General features: G+C 42.0%; 1 protein-coding gene across 1 annotated transcript in view; it reads left to right on the forward strand.

Moving 5' to 3' along the window:
• Positions 1-16738, forward strand: part of CAP2 (cyclase associated actin cytoskeleton regulatory protein 2) — a 135471-nt gene that overhangs the window by 216 nt on the left and 118517 nt on the right. The gene's annotated exons all lie outside the window — the stretch shown is intronic.

Here is a 16738-nt window from a genome sequence, read left to right on the forward strand (position 1 = left end):
GGAGCACCCCGCGGCCGCGCTCGGAAGTTGCGCTCCATGGGTGGGGTGCAGAGGAGCCCGGGCCGAGGCGCGCGGGGAATAAAGGCGCTTGCTGGCCGGCATGCGGGAGAAGCGGGCGGCCGCGGGGCCTGGGTGCAGGGCCCGGACGCGGGGGTGCGGGCGTGAGGGGGACACCCCATCTGGGTCAGCGCAGCAGCGCTCCCCGCCCCCGCCGCCTGCCCGGTGCGCGCCGCGCAGGCCGGGCTGGAAGGCGGGTACGGGCGTGGAGCGGGCTCGGGGCTGGACCCATGGCTGAGGCCTCGCAGCCGCACTCCAGGCGGATCTAACTTTGGGGGTGCTCGCCCCCTCTGCTCTGAGCCTCAGGGGGTGCGGGGTATTGGGGAAGGGGGGTTGTCATTGGACTGAATTTGATCCTAGCCAGGAAGTGCTGGAAAGAAATGGACCTGGCTTCTCTGCAGAACCTGACCTGAGGTCTTGAGTCACTTAAAAAAAAATGTACTGGCCACTGAGGCATTGAGGGACAGCTCCGAAGAGGTCACCTCGCCACCTTTCTTTCCTTTCCTTGGGTAGAGGGTTTGGTGGAAGCAGCTTCGTTATCTTCGCTTTGGGGACTAATAATCGCATATGCAAATAGCCTTGCCTTTATTGCCATCAGAGTGGTATCAGACATCACAAATAGGCTGCAGGGTTTAGCGATATTTGAATTATTGCATTCTCTAAAAGGAACTAATATGGATATTGAACTAGAATTAGGTCCAAACAGCCAAAGCGGAGATGAACACAGCAGAAAAGATCAAGAACCTCTGGTTATATAGTCAGAGGAATGCAGAAGTCTATGGGACTTAAACCACAAAAGTTAACCAGAATTGTTTGCAGAGTACTATTTCTTTACTGCTTATATAAGACTTTTTTAATTTAAGGAACATGGCTTAGAATTCTTGGCAAAATATCTAAGCCCATGTAATGTAAGGTTACGGCTGTGGAGTGATCCTTGGGGGAATTGTTCTTATAGTTATTAAAGTCCAGTTAGACTGTAAGCCTCCTGAGGGCAAGGGTGGGGTTTTTTTTTTTTTATAAAGATTTTATTGCACCAAGCAGTATTTGACTCCGACCCTTTAATGAACAGGCAGTAAAAGTTTGTTAAAATGATTAACCCAACGGTTTGAGTGTGGTTGTGACTTTTTGAAGATACTACATTATTTTTTAAGGAAACACTACTCTTTGATCTCCAAATCTAAAAGTCCTTAATAAATTAGAACTGAGGTATCATAAATATTTATTAAAATTAAAGAGGAAAAAATTGAGAAATCATGAAGGTAAATGTCAAGGCAGTATTGGCTAGTAGGAAATAGGTTTTTGCTACTCTTGTAGAAGTGAAAAGTATTTTAACTTGTTGATATAAGGTAAGGTTTAGAGTAAAGGGCTGGATAGTAAACTTGTAGACTTTCTTGGCTCTGTGGTCTCTTTCGTAACTACTCATCTGTGCTGTTGTAGCTTAAAACCAGCCACAGAAAATGACTAAAGAAATGATGTGACTGTATTTCACTTTATTCGTGGACACTGAAATTTGAAGTTCATATAATTTTCATCAGTATTGAAATTTGTTATCCAGCTCTGTGACCCCGTGGACTGTAGCATCTGCCAAGCTCCCCTGTCCTTGAAATAGTACTGAAATAGTCTTTTTTTTTTTTTTTTCAGGCAGTAAAAACTGTAAAATTCATTTTTAGCTTGGGAGAGGATGGGAGACACAAAAGCAGCTGGAGAAAGGGGGCAGGTTTGTCACGTTGGTAGTAGTTTACTATTCCCTCCTACCATGTGTAGAGTTTGGAGGGGAACCTGTTTTTTTTTTTTTAAGATTTTTTTTCTTGTTTTGATGTGGACCATTTTTAAAGTCTTTATTGAATTTGTTACAATATTGCCTCTGTTTTATAGTTTGGTTTTTTGGCCACAAGGCATGTAGGATCTTAGCTCCCTAACCAGGGATTGAACCCTCACCCCCTGCACTGGAAGGCAAAATGTTAACCACTGACCTCCAGGGAAGTGCCTGGAGAGGCACCTTTCGAAAGGGTCAATGGGCCAGATTAACTGGGGGCTTAAGTCATACCAGGAGCTTCCCTGGTGGCTCAGAGGTTAAAGCGTCTGCCTGCAATGTGGGAGACCAGGGTTCAATCCCTGGGTTGGGAAGATTCCCCTGGAGAAGGAAATGGCAACCCACTCCAGTACTCTTGCCTGGAGAATCCCATGGACGGAGGAGCCTGGTGGGCTACAGTCCACGGGGTCGCAAAGAGTCGGACACGACTGATAGACTTCACTTTCACTTTTCACTTAAGTCATACCCAGGAGTTAAGTTAATACCTTCAAGAGTAGCATTAACTTATTTTGGGCATTGCAGTGTTTTGTGTCGAATATTTCCTAACAGACATCTTTATGTATGAAGTTTCCTTTTTAATTCATCAATTATGTGATATACATAAAATAATTTGGTAAGTTTATGTAAATTGTAAACATAATATTCAGATAACTGCCTGTAGCCCTGTCACGGGCTTCCCAGTTGGTGCTAGTGGTAAAGAACCTGCCTATCAATGCAGGAGACATAAGAAACTCAGGTTCGATCCCTGGGTCAGGAAGATCCCCTGGCGGACAGCATGGCAACCTACTCCAGTATTCTTGTCTGGAGAATCCCATGAACAGAGGAACCTGCCAGGCTCCAGTCTATGGGGTCTCAAAGAGTCAGACATGACTGAAGCAAGTTAACATGGCAGCCCTTTCACTAGGGCTTTCAGCCCTTAAAAACTAGGGCTTATGGACTAGATAATTGTGAAAATATAACCCACAGAATGGAAGAAAATATTTTAAAATCCTATATTTGATAAGGAACTTTTATCCAAATATATAGAGTTCTTACAACTCAATAATAAAAAGTAACCCAATATAGAAATTGTCAAGATATCTGAATGAATATTTCTCCTAAGAACATATACAAATGGCCATAAGCACATGAAAAGATAGCTCAACATCATTATTCGTCAGAAAGTGCATATCAAAACCACAGTGGGGTACCACTTCACACCCACTAGGATGGCTAGAATAGAAAAGTCAGATAAGTGTTGGTGAGCATGTGAAGGAGTTAGAACCCTTGACACCCTTATATGTTGCTGGTAGAAATATTTCTTGTGCAGTTGCTTTGGAAAACAATTGGGCAGTTCCTCAAAAATTAAACAGAGTTACCATGTGAAACAACAATTTCACTCTTAAGTATATGCATCCAAGAGAAATGAAAGCACATGTCGGCACAAAAACCTGTACATAAATGTTTATACCAGCACCATTCATAACAACCAAATTAAAAATAACTGAGATGTCCATAGGCTGAGGAATGGATAAATAAAGTGTGATGTATCCATACAATGGGATTTTATTTGGCCATAAAAAAGAATGAAATACTGATTACATGTACCTTGAAACCATTATTCTAAGTGAAAGGATTTAATCAAGAAAGACCACACATTGTATGGTTCTATTCATATGGAAATGTTCAGAACAGGGCAATGTATGGAGACAAAGTAGGTTAGTGGTTTCTTAGGTGTGGAGGTTGATGGTGGGGGTGGGGGTGATAGTGAAGGGTGCAGGGTTTGTTTTGAGCTGGCAAAATGTTCTAACATTAGCGATGGCTGTGAACATCATCAGATGGTGCACTTCAGATGAGTGAATCGTACAGTAAGTCCCCTACATACAAACCTTCAAGTTGCAACCTTTCAAAGATGCATATGTATTATAAACCTATTATAGTACTATAATCATATGCGAGCCATGTCTCAATAAAGTTGTTAAACAGAAGGCTAGAAAAAGAGGACTAGATTGCTACCCATACTGTTGTATATTTCTTTATGCCCTTCTCCTCTGACATTCACTGTACCCATCCTTACACTGGATTTTGTGTTGACCATTCCTGATTTTATTGTAAAATGCTTTTGTGACATGTATATGTTCCTAATCAAGTATGTCTACATTTGCTTGTTTTTCTAAAACCATATCTTTTATTTTACATTTCTTTAGGAGGGACCTTTTATTTTGTTTCTGTCACTGAAGGGGTTTTTTCTGGCTGTGCTGGGTCTTTGTTGCTGTACTCAGTCTTTCTTTAGTTGCAGCACACAGGCTCTGGAGCGCGGGCTCAGTGGTTGTGGCGAGTGGGCTCAGTTTCCCCTTGGCGTGCAGGATCGCAGTTGTCAGACCACGGGCCAAACCTGTGTCCTCCACATTGGAAGGAGGATTCTGATCCACTGGACCACCAAGGAAGTCCCTTTGTTTTTGTGTCTGTGTACTTTTTAATTTATAAAAAGGGTATATGTATATTATAACCTTACTTTTAAAAAGCTAAAAACTAAGTTTTCAAGGATTATCCATGTTGTTGCATGAAACTATGTATTATTGTTGGCAAATATTCCACAGTTTATCCTTTCTCTTATTGATGGACATTAGGGTTGGTGCCCATGTTTTGTTGCTTTGGAGACTTTTTTCCCATGTGTCTGGGTACACATGTGTCTTCTGTGTAAATGTGCCATGTATTTTAATTACCAAAAAGAGAGTTGATTGACATATACAATAGTGGTATAACCCCAGCTTATTCATTCCCCTAAACCAAGTGGTTTAATCTGATACCCTATTATAAATCTCATCCTACTTAAATTCTAGTTGTAATATCTGGTTTCTCATCACCTAAGAAGCATGGAAAAACACTATTTTAAAATGCTAAAATGAATTTTTTTGATAAATATAAGCAAGCTTCTTCCACTGTGAAAGAGGGAAGTCCAATGAAGTTCCACAGGATAAATGTTACTTGTGTGAAAAAAGTCTTGGTTGTTCAGTCATATCTGACTCTTGGCAACCCATGGACTGTAGCTCTCCAAGCTCCCCTGTCCATGGAATTCTTCAGGCAGAAATACTGGAGTGGGTAGCCATTTCCTTCTCTAGGGAATCTTCTCAATATCTGCATGCCAATACACAATTACTTGCTTTATTATCAATTTTCTACATGTTAACTTTTAATTACAATAGCAGAGTCGTGGACCAGAAATGACTGAAATAACCCAGAAGGATGAGTAATTATGCTACTCAACTAAATTTTAGTCTCCCTAAATTTTTCCTTACATTGATGATTTAAATAATTTTAATATTTCATCACCATGTGATGTTAAGTATATAACTCAAGGAGTTCAAAAAAATTGAGTGACATTTCTATTACAAAATTTCATCCATTTGCATCTCATTATATGAATAGTTTGCCAGGATTTACATTGATAAAAACAAAAATTGAGAATCAAATTGATTTTCAGCCTTGACTCTTTCTAGCAATAAGTATACTGATCCCATATGCATGAGACAATTGAAAAATAAGAGCTCTAAAGAGAGAGGTTTTCAATGAAAAAAATACCTTTTATCTACATTTACTAATATTTGTCAACATTTGTAGTATTTGTTTTGTTTTTGGTAAGTTCCTTCTAGTAAGAGTTACAGTGGTAACAACTAGGAGAGCACTCTTTACCATTGAATTTAAATACACATATATATCAGATGACACCACCCTTATGGCAGAAAGTGAAGAACTAAAGAGCCTCTTGATGAAAGTCAAAGAGGAGAGTGAAAAAGTTGGCTTAAAGCTCAACATTCAGAAAACTAAGATCATGGCATCCGGTCCCATCACTTCATGGCAAACAGATGGGGAAACAGTGGAAACAATGGCTGACTTTATTTTTCTGTGCTCCAAAATCACTGCAGATGGTGACTGCAGTCATGAAATTAAAAGACGCATACTCCTTGGAAGGAAAGTTATGACCAACCTAGACAGCATATTGAAAAGCAGAGACATTACTTTGCCAACAAAGGTCCGTCTAGTCAAGGCTATGGTTTTTCCAGTGATCATGTATAGATGTGAGAGTTGGACTAGGGAGAAAGCTGAGTGCTGAAAAATTGATGCTTTTGAACTGTGGTGCTGGAGAAGACTCTTGAGAGTCCCTTGGACTGCAAGGAGATCCAACCAGTCCATCCTAAAGGAGGTCAGTCCTGGGTGTTCATTGGAAGGACTGATGTTGAAGCTGAAACTCCAATACTTTGGCCACCTGATGGGAAGAACTGACTCATTGGAAAAGACCCTAATGCTGGGAGGGATTGGGGGCAGGAGGAGAAGGGGATGACAGAGGATGAGATGGTTGGATGGCATCACCACTCAATGGACATGGGTTTGGGTAGACTCCGGGAGTTGGTGATGGACAGGGACACCTGGTGTGCTGTGGTTCATGGGGTCGCAAAGAGTCAGACATGACTGAGCAACTGAACTGAACTGAACTGATATATATATATATACTTTTGATACAGAAAAGTATGATAGGGTAATGAATAAAAGACATTAAAGCATAAAATATGTAAATCTAGGATAAACTCTTATAGAGTGAGAAGAATGGAAATGTAAATTAACGGAGAAATATAATCATGCAAGATTTTTGACTGTCAAAGAACAACCTCTTTATGTATTCTTTTAAAGTAAATGATGATGAGTTTCAATGGATGTATTTCAGCAAGTGATAAAATAGTTTTAGTTTTACATGTCAATATTTACAGAATACTGGCAGCTACATTCTTCACAACAGTTCACATTTTGGTGAAAATTTTTACATGTCAACCTAAAAATGTGAAAGAGGGATTTACAAAATTCTTTTAGGTTGTATACACGTAAGAATTTGAAAATCCCTTTGAAACTCATCCTGCTTCCATTTTCTGACCGAAAATAAGAGTCTCAATTCAGTTCAGTCTCTCAGTCGTGTCTGACTCTTTGCGACCCCATGAACCGCAGCACTCCAGGCGTCCCTGTCCATCACCAACTCCCGGAGTTCACTCAAACTCATGTCCATCGAATTGGTGATGCCATCCAACCATCTCATCCTCTGTCATCCCCTTCTCCTCCTGCCCCCAATCCCTCCCAGCATCAGGGTCATTTCAAATGAGTCAGTTCTTCCCATCAGGTGGCCAAAGTATTGGAGTTTCAGCTTCAACATCAGTCCTTCCAATGAACACCCAGGACTGATCTCCTTTAGGATGGACTGGTTGGATCTCCTTGCAGTCCAAGGGACTCTCAAGAGTCTTCTCCAACACCACAGCTCAAAAACATCAATTCTTCAGCGCTCAGCTTTCTCCATAGTCCAACTCTCACATCTATACATGATCACTGGAAAAACCATAGCCTTGACTAGACGGACCTTTGTTGGCAAAGTAATGTCTCTGCTTTTTAATATGCTGTCTAGGTGGGTCATAACTTTCCTTCCAAGGAGTATGCGTCTTTTAATTTCATGACTGCAGTCACCACCTGCAGTGATTTTGGAGCACAGAAAAATAAAGTCACCCACTGTTTCCCCTGTATCTCCTTCTATTTGCCATGAAGTGATGGGACCGGATGCCATGATCTTAGTTTTCTGAATGTTGAGCTTTAAGCCCACTTTTTCACTCTCCACTTTCACTTTCGTCAAGAGGCTCTTTAGTTCTTCACTTTCTGCCATAAGGGTGGTGTCATCTGCATATCTGAGGTTATTGATATTTCTTCTGGCAGTCTTGATTCCAGCTTGTGCTTCTTCCAGCCCAGCGTTTCTCATGATGTACTCTGCATATAAGTTAAATAAGCAGGGTGACAATATACAGCCTTGACATACTGCTTTTCCTATTTGGAACCAATTTGTTGTTCCATGTCCAGTTCTAACTGTTGCTTCCTGACCTGCATACAGGTTTCTTAAGAGGCAGGTCAGGTGGTCTGGTATTCCCATCTCTTTCAGAATTTTCCACAGTTTATTGTGATCGACACAGTCAAAGGCTTTGGCATAGTCAATAAAGCAGAAATAGATGTTTTTCTGGAACTCTCTTGCTTTTTCCATGATCCATCGGATGTTGGCAATTTGATCTCTGCTTCCTCTGCCTTTTCTAAAACCAGCTTGAACATCTGGAAGTTCATGGTTCACATACTGCTGAAGATTGAAAATAAGAGTCTGTGATGTGGCAAACCATTTCTGCAGGTTTAGTGTTGATAAATTAACTGATTCATTGATTGATAGTGACTCCTTGTTTTACTAGATTCAGAGAAGATTTTTGAAAATTCAAGTTCTTGATACTTGTGACAGCTCTCCAAAGAGGATGATAGCCCAGTACATTTTATTTATTTATTTTCAGACAGTTATGTTAATATCTTTATTCATTTTTCTTGTTCTTCCCTTGGAGGCATTCGCTGTAATGCATTGCATTTGTGTATATGTATGTGTATAATAGATAGACAGATAGCACTCTGGATCTGTAAATGTATAGCTTTCTCCAAGTTTAGGAAGTTTTTGGCTGTTATTTTTTCAAATATGTTTCCTACCTCAGTCTCTTTGTCCTCTTCAGAAATTCCAATGACGCTAATATCAAACCTTTTCGTATTATCCCACAGGCTTTTTAGGCTCAGTTCACTTTTTTGTTCGGAGAAGGCAGTGGCACCCCACTCCAGTACTCTTGCCTGGAAAATCCCATGGACGGAGGAGCCTGGTGGGCTGCAGTCCATGGGGTCGCTGGGAGTCGGACACGACTGAGCAGCTTCACTTTCACTTTTCACTTTCATGCATTGGAGAAGCAAATGACAACCCACTCCAGTGTTCTTGCCTGGAGAATCCCAGGGACGGGGGAGCCTGGTGGGCTGCCGTCTATGGGGTCACACCGAGTCGGACGTGACTGACGCGACTTAGCAGCAGCAGCAGCGGCAGCGGCACTTTTTTGTTCAACTTTTTTCTTCTTTAGATTGGATAATATCTACATCAAGTTTATTGACATTTTCTTTTGTCATCTCTGTGCTGCTTTTGACCCCATTCCATACATTTTGTACTTGTTATTGTATATTTCAGTTCTAAAATTTTCACTTGTTTCTTTTTTGTAGGTTTTGTGTCTCTGTTGAGAATTCTGATCTTTCAATTTATGTTGAGAGTGTTTACCTTTATTTCTTAGAACATAGTTAAAAACAGATTCTGTAAATTTATCTGATAATTTCAACATCTGTATCATCTTGGAGTTGGCATGTGATAATTGTCTTTTCTTTTAAGGGTTGACCATGTTTTCCTGGTCTCCTGCATGTTACTGATAATTTTTTTAACTGAATTCTAAACATTTTGAGTATTATGTTGTGAGACCTCTGGGTCCTTTTGAAATGCTCAATGTTTTCTTTTACCAAGCAATCAACACAGTTCTATCTTGCATCCTGTGGGAATGGTACCAATATCAGTTCAGTTTTCAAAGCCTTTGCTCTGTTGTGTTGGATCCCATGGAAGCACTGTTTAGGGGTTAGTCTGGGACTTGAGCAGTGAGATTTGAGCAGAACTTAAATCGTAGTTCAGTTCTCAAAGCCTTTGGATCTGTCCTACACATACATAGCTCAGGGGTGAGACTGGGGGGTGTCCACTGGTTCATGTACAATGTCAGGGAACCCCCTTCTTCAGCTGTCTCCATTCTGAGATTCCTCCCACACTCTCCTTCCCCTGGGAGCCTTTTGCTGCTCTTCTGGCCAGAAGGACTGGGTTTCTCTTGAGGTGTTAGCTACTTCTGCTGCTTCCATTCAGTTTCCCCAAACAGGGGCCATCCTTAGGACAAAGAAGTAACAGAAAATAAGAGGCGAGAATGACAGGGATTCTGACTACACTCTTTGGATCACAAAGGGCCCTTTCCCTGCTCCTCTGGCAATATGATTAGGATTTTTGGGAGGTATTTTAGCTGTCTGTGCTGCTGCTTGCTCTTCTACCATGCAGTTCTCTGGCAGCCACTCTTGGAAAAGAAAAAAGGGAAAAAACCCAAACAATCCAGACTTTCCCTCACATCCTTCCATTTATATGGGCCTCCTTTTCAAGGCTACTGATTGAAAAGAGGAGGGTTCTCTCAGAGATTTTTTTGTTTGTTTTTTCATTGGCCACACCATGCAGCGTGGATGACTACCCCGACCAGGGATCGAACCCACACTCTCTGCATTGGTGATGCAGTCTTAATGACTGGACCACCAGGGAAGCCCTCTCTCAGAGTTTTTGTTGCTTGTATCCTGTGTGCAGTTCCAACTGCAAGTCACCTCTAAAGAGAAAAGAGGAACAAGCCCGGAAATGCACTCCCAAATGGATTCCTTTTCCCAGTTTTGATTGCCCTTCTCAATACTCCTGCTCTTGTTTATCCTTCAGGGTCAGGAGTTGCCTCTTGCATTTGAACACAGTTTAGAAATAGGCTGTAGTGAGCATATTCCCTCTGAATGGTCTCTGGGAGCCCCTCCTCCTCTCTTACTCCCTTTTTCCACTTTTCCCCCATCCCTCACCATTCTTTCCTTTCTGCTTCTCTTTCTCTCTATCCCCTTTACTCTAAGCTCCCAGGTCCAAAGAGCGAAAAAGAACTTTGCATCTTCTGGTGGTCCACGCTCTATTTAAAAACTGATCTTGTCATAAGTAGTAAATCAAAGTCAAGTATGGAAGTGGTCAAGTATTTTGAAAGTCAAGTATTTTGGCCCCTACAACTAGTTCCAGGAGTGAGGGGTGTGGCCATTCAGAGCAACCTCTGGTCAAGTTTAATTACTACCTGTGACTTTGTAGGGAGATGAGAGTGGCAGAATCCCTCAGATTTAACCAGTTTTCAACCACCTCTTTAGAAAAAGAAGTACTTATTTTTGTTTTGTTTTTCGTACCTTTGGTGGCGGTGGTGGTTTAGTTGCTAAGTTGTATATAACTCTTGCGACCCCATGACTGTAGCCTGCCAGGCTCCTCCATCCATGAGATACTCCAGGCAAAAATACTGGAGTCGGTTGCCATTTCCATCTCCATTTTGTAGCTTTATTGAGGTATAATTTTGCATACCATAAAATTACCCACTTAAAGTGCACAATTCAATGATTATTAGTGCATTATACAACAGCCACCACAATCCTGGCTTAGATCGTTTCTATCTCTTCAAATAGAAATTTTGTACCCATTTGCAGTCACTCCCCATTTCTCTCCCCAGCCCCAAAGTGAAAGTAAAAGTCACTCAGTCGTGTCCAACTCTGCAACCTCATGGGCTGTAGCCTGTCAGGCTCCCCGTCCATGGAATTCTCCAGGCCAGAGTACTGGAGTGGGTAGCCGTTCTCTTCTCTAGGGGTCTTCCCAACCCAGGGTTTGAACCCAGGTCTCCTACATTGCAGGTGGATTCTTTACCTTCTGAGCAACCAGGGAAGCCCCTCCCCAACCCAAGGCACCCACTAAACTACTTTCTGTCTCTACAGATTTGCTTTTTCTGGAAAGTCATATAAATGGAATTATACAATACACGGTCTTCTGTGTCTGCTTCTTTCACCAAGCATAGTGTTCTTGAGGTTTATTTATGTTGTAGTATGTGTCCGTACTTCACTCCTTTTTATTGTTGAATAATACTCCATTGTATGGTAGACCACATTTTGTTCATTCATCTTTCAGTTGATGGACATTTGGGTTGTTTCCGTCTTGTGTGTGTGTGGCCATTGTGAATGACGTTGTCATAAACATTTGTGTACAAGTCTTTGTGTATGTGCACACATTTTTCTTTTTTTAATGTTTATTTGGCCGGGTCTTAGTTATGGCATGTGGGATCTAGTTCCCTGCTACTGCTAAGCCACTTCAGTCATGTCCGACTCTGTGCGACCCCATGGACTGCAGCCTACCAGGCTCCTCCGCCCATGGGATTCTCCAGGCAAGAGTACTGGAGTGGGGTGCCATTGCCTTCTCCACTAGTTCCCCAGCCAGGGATCAAACCCAGGCCCCCTGCATTAGGAGCAGGGAGTCTTTGCCTCTAGACCACCAGGGCCATCTCTGGATATATGTTTTCATCCCTCTTAAGCAGGTAAATATGAGTAGAATGGCTGAACAGTATGGTAAAAATGTGCTTAACTTTTTAGGAAACTTCCAACCTTTTTCCACAGCAGCTGCACTATTTTACATTCCCACCGGCAATGTAGGAAGGTTCCAATTTCTTCACAACCTTACCAGTACTTGATATTGTTTGTCTCTTGGATTGTAGCCATCCTAGTGGGTATTTTCAGTTCCCCTAGTGAAGGTATAACCTGGTGGTTACAGATAGAAAAGATAACCTGGTATCATTGTGGTTTTGATTACGATTTTCCTGGTGACTTGATGTTGAGTGTTTTTATAAGCAGTGTTGGCTATTTGCATATCTTCTTTGGAAAAACATCTCTTCAAATATTTTGCCCGCTTTTAAGTTGGTGTACTTGTCTTCTTCTCATTGAGTTTTAGGTGTTCTTTATGTATTCTGGGTACAAGGCGAACAATACGTTTACTTTAAGGAGGAACAAAAGGTCCATGGAAACCCTGCCTGGACCCTGGTAGCCTGGCCAGCGGGGACTCCACCGTTCTTCTTTACCCAGTGCCAGAATGTGGCCCTGGGGGGAAGTCCTAGAAGCATCTCTTTGACCTCTCCCTCCTCCATGGCCTCAGCAGAGCAAAACGACAGCAAATAGAAAAGCTCAGGAATAGAAAGAGTCCTCAATAGCATAGGAGTGCAGAAAGTGGGTGGGAAGGGAGAGCAAAAGGTCTCCAGCAAAAGGTCCTTACTTCATGTTTAGCTAAGAGAGCACCTGCTTCAGGAATGGAATGTGTTAGGGATCTGTTCTGGTCCCAGTTAGCATTCAGAGTCTGTGATTTTATGTCTCTGTCCTTACGCAGCCCCATCACCCCAAGTCAGGGCACAGCACCAGCCTTTAAGATATAGTTAGACGTCCCACATGGTTTCTGGTCCACTGGGCTCTCTTCTGCTGAAATAGCCCAGTGCCCTGTGTCCTGGTGTTCTTCAAGGCCAGCTGTCCTTAACAGCCAAACCGTCTGCTCCCCAGGGAAATCATGGTGCCTTGAAAATAGAATCTGTGTCTCATCCATATATGTAGTCCCGGGAACTCTGCTCAAGACACATACAATTATCATAAGTCCGAATGAAGAGGAAGGGATGAGTTCATGTATTGGAAGTGAGAAAACTGAGACTCAGGTTAAGCAGTCTACCCAGAGTCACACAGGTTGTCAATGAAGGGATTGGGTCTCAAATTAAGATTCTCTGATACCAAAAATACTTTTTCCACTAAGTCAAGTTATGAGTCCTAGCCTCTCATCTTCAGAGATTCTGACTTAGAGAAGAAGTATTTATACTAATAGACTGAACAGGGATGGTTCCGGGGAGTGATGCCACAGTGTGGAGAGGACAAATGGGCTGAGGAGGTCATTTCTCTATGTGGTTTGTTTATGAAGTCCTTCTGTACCCAACTCTGGATTTGGTGGACACGACAGGAAGTACTTCAAGGAAGGTTATCTCTGATGGGTAGGATGAGGGATGACCTCTTAGAGGGTTGGGATTCAAAGCCTGTGTGCAGCAGGGCCTGAAGGGGTCCTGGGAGAAGTGGAAATGGCAGGACTGTAGTATAGAAGGGTTGTGGGGTTGTATTTGGGAAATGGTGAGTTGTCTCGCTGATGGACTCTTAGGAACCTGCTGAGTTGTAGTGGTAGGGTAAGGGCCTTTTGAAAATCAAGCTGAAGTTTGCTTTTTTCTCTGCAGTGGAACATTGTTAGAGGCTTTATAGGAATCAGTTGGCTAATCAGGATCATACGCATTTTCTCCAGTTCTGTGAAAAATTTAAAGTGCTCTTTTATTCATGTAACTCTCTGATCTCTCCTCTTCTGATTCCATTGTTTCAGAGCTTAAAGACTCTTGAAACTTCTTTGCAGTAAAAAGAAAACAGTGGCTTTGAGACCTCCCTGGTGGTCCAGTGGCTAAGACTCCCACTCCCAATGCAGGGTACCTGGGTTCAAACCCTGGTTGGGAAACTAGATCCCACATGCTTCAGCTGAAAGATCCCACGTGCTGCAACTAAGGCCTGGTGCAGCCAAATAAAAAATATAAATACATATTTAAAAAATAATAAAAATGGTGACTTTTTGCTGTTTGGTGAGAAGCTGGCTCCAGACGGTCCCTTTGGAGACTAAGGGAAAGATGAAGGCAGGTACCTTGACAATGTGAATGTGTCTCTTATGGAACAACTCTGACTTGACTGAGCAGTGTCTGCTTGCAGCCTCCTACAACTACAGCTGGCAGGATATGTATTTTAATCACTCCTGATATTCTATGTACGAGTATTTTCACAGCAGATAGTGGGGACTATCTTGATGAATGATACAGCGTATTTAGTGAGCCAGTCAATGAACGGATGAATAATGCCATGATTTGTTTCTTCTATACATACTATTACCCTAATTAGTAATAGTGAACCACAGGATCACTTCCCCCAGTGACTGGTAGTTTACAGAGGAAAGAACAGATAATTGTCTCAATAGTCTCAATAAAGAGAAACCACAATCTAGGAAAGTCTGGTGTGAAGATAGTTAACCAAATATTTTTGAATTTGGGTGGACTTATAGAGAAAGTCGAAGAAGGTGATGGCACCCCACTCCAGTACTCTTGCCTGGAAAATCCCATGGACGGAGGAGTCTGGTAGGCTGCAGTCCATGGGGTTGCTTAGAGTCGGACAGGACTGAGCAACTTCTCTTTGACTTTTCACTTTCATGCATTGGAGAAGAAATGGCAACCCACTCCAGTGTTCTTGCCTGGAGAATCCCAGGGACGGGGGGTTGGGGGGGGCCTGGTGGGCTGCCGTCTATGGGGTCACACAGAGTCGGATGCGACTGAAGCGACTTAGCAGCAGCAGCAGCATAGAGAAAGTAGTCCATTGTGACTTTTTATTGTTTGCAGAGAGCTCACATAAAAGCCAACTGCCCAGCCTTACCATAAGAAAAAGTTTGAAAGTCTTCAATTTCCTGTCACTTCAAGTCTATTTTCTATTTAATGTTAGGCTCGTGATCTTTGAAATCCCTTGGATCTGGGTTTCTCTTACAGAGGAGAAACTCCCCATGATTATTTCTGCATCTTTGGCCTAGTGAGAAGTTTAAACCAGCAACCCAGAAGACTTGGCTCTTTTATTAACCTGAAAATATTCCCAAAGTAGTATTTATTTGTTTTATGAATTTGCTGTGGGAAATTTATAAAACTGTATAGACAATATGGAGTTTTTAAAAAAAATTTGAAAACCTAAAGAAAAAGAGCCATGGAGAGACTTCCCCAGTGGTCCAGTGGTTAAGACTCTCCCTTCCAGTGCAGGGGGCATGGATTTGATCCCTGGTCAGGGAATTAAGGTCCCACATCCCACAGGGTGCAACTAAAAATTAAAAAGCAAACAAAACAGCAACAGCAAAAAGAACTATGGAAAACCCAAAGGTTCACTTTGGAGGGAGCAGGCATGCCTTTTCCTATCACAGGACGAAGCCACTGTAGGTCTCCGTAGGAAAAACTAATCTTGTGTCTCCTTTTAAATGGAAATTTCTTCTGCAAAAATCTGGCTTTCCGCCTGATCTAGGATTATGCCAGTGAGTGGGCAGGTGAGGGAAAGGCAGTGAGGGGTAGCCAATTAATTAGTCAATCAAAAAATATGTATAGAATTCTCCATGCACCCAGCAGCATGCAGACTCAGTGGGAGATACAAAGAAAGTGAGATACAACCTCAGCCCATGGGAAGCTTGTACTGGTTTCCTTTTGAGGCAAGGTATACATACATGTGCTAGCAGAAAAGATGGCACGAGGAGGCATTTGCATTCAGCAGTCTGTCTCGTAGATACCAAGTTGTGTAGTACAGACAAATAGGCTGCTATTCTGGGCTTATCACTACTTCCTCTGTGCCATGGGGGTGTCAGTGTTCAAGGTAGCTACGGAAGCTGCTTTTCATAACTGGTTGGACTGAGTAGCTAGGAACTTAGCAGACCCCTTGCCACCGAACATAAGATGGTTTGATAGAGAAAATAGGAGGGATGAAAGAGGGTTTTTTTTTCCCCCAAAAAATAGTTCCACAGAGATTGTGCTTATGTCCTCAGAGGACTAACTAAAAGCAAAAGTCATATAAAAATGTTTGGGGTGGGGGGAAACTGTGACTATAAAATTACTAATTACACAGCAAGATTTTTGTTTTTATAATAACCATTACACATAGACTTGAGAAAATCTCTTTTAGAAATGTTGAAGGAATAAGTACATTGACAGAAGAAAGTGAAATGTTGAAAAAAATAATGATAAAGGTGTATTGACCTGAAGTTTTCAGCTAGTCATTTCCATTGTTTAGATCTTCTAGATGATTGCTCAGTGTTTCAAGTTCATGACACCTTGAGGTAGCAGTGTGTAGGCTAACTATTCCCATGAGAGCAAGGTGGAGATGGGAGATTTTCATGACAGTAGCTGACATGTCTGTCACTGACCTCGTGCCAGACTTTTTATGTTTTGGTATGCATGTTTATAGCAATCCTATGTACAGGTGGTAACTAAAGTAAAACAAAATTAAGCTCTTTTTCCAAAGTCCTCCAGCTAATAATTCCAAAGCCAGGCCACCTCTATGCTACCCCAGTTAAAGATGAGCAAAACAATTGAGACTTTATAAAAAGGTTAAAAAGTGTAGGGAACTCTCTCATTCTGGAAACCACTATGAAAAAAAGGATAGGAATACTGTTTTTCCTAGTTTTTTAACTGTAGTCATTGTACTATTGGCATAACATTGGACACTGGACATAAAATTGGACAGTGTGTGTGTGTGTGTGTGTGTGTGTGAGAAGTCCCTTCAGTCATGTTGGACTCTCTGCAACCCTATGGACCGTAGCCC

The sequence above is a fragment of the Bubalus kerabau genome, chromosome 3 (genome assembly GCF_029407905.1).
Source record: "Bubalus kerabau isolate K-KA32 ecotype Philippines breed swamp buffalo chromosome 3, PCC_UOA_SB_1v2, whole genome shotgun sequence".
NCBI lineage: Eukaryota > Metazoa > Chordata > Mammalia > Artiodactyla > Bovidae > Bubalus > Bubalus kerabau.